Source organism: Penaeus monodon, chromosome 34 (genome assembly GCF_015228065.2).
Source record: "Penaeus monodon isolate SGIC_2016 chromosome 34, NSTDA_Pmon_1, whole genome shotgun sequence".
Taxonomy (NCBI): domain Eukaryota; kingdom Metazoa; phylum Arthropoda; class Malacostraca; order Decapoda; family Penaeidae; genus Penaeus; species Penaeus monodon.
Window position 1 is genome coordinate 5,939,861 of NC_051419.1, and position 221 is coordinate 5,940,081.

Consider the following 221-nt stretch of genomic DNA (forward strand, 5'->3'; position numbering starts at 1 on the left):
GCAAGCAAGCACAAAGTGGCTCCGGAGATCCAAAGGCAACGCCCACATCGGCTCCTCCTCGTGAAGGTCAGATGATCACAAGATGAGGCGAGAAAGCATAGCAATGGGAGAAAATACCCGATGCATATCTTGCTTTCACTTTTCACTTTCACTTCCTCTGAAGAAATTCCTGAAGATGGTGTTATTTTCTCTTCGTCTGTGGTGAGCATGTTGCGAAGTAA

The 221-nt window shown here is 46.6% G+C and overlaps 1 protein-coding gene across 1 annotated transcript in view; it reads right to left on the minus strand.

Annotated features, from left to right (window-relative positions):
• LOC119594793 (hemicentin-1-like) overlaps window positions 1-221 on the minus strand; it is a gene marked incomplete at its 3' end in the record, with an annotated part of 75,652 nt that overhangs the window by 71,997 nt on the left and 3,434 nt on the right. The window lies entirely within an intron of this gene.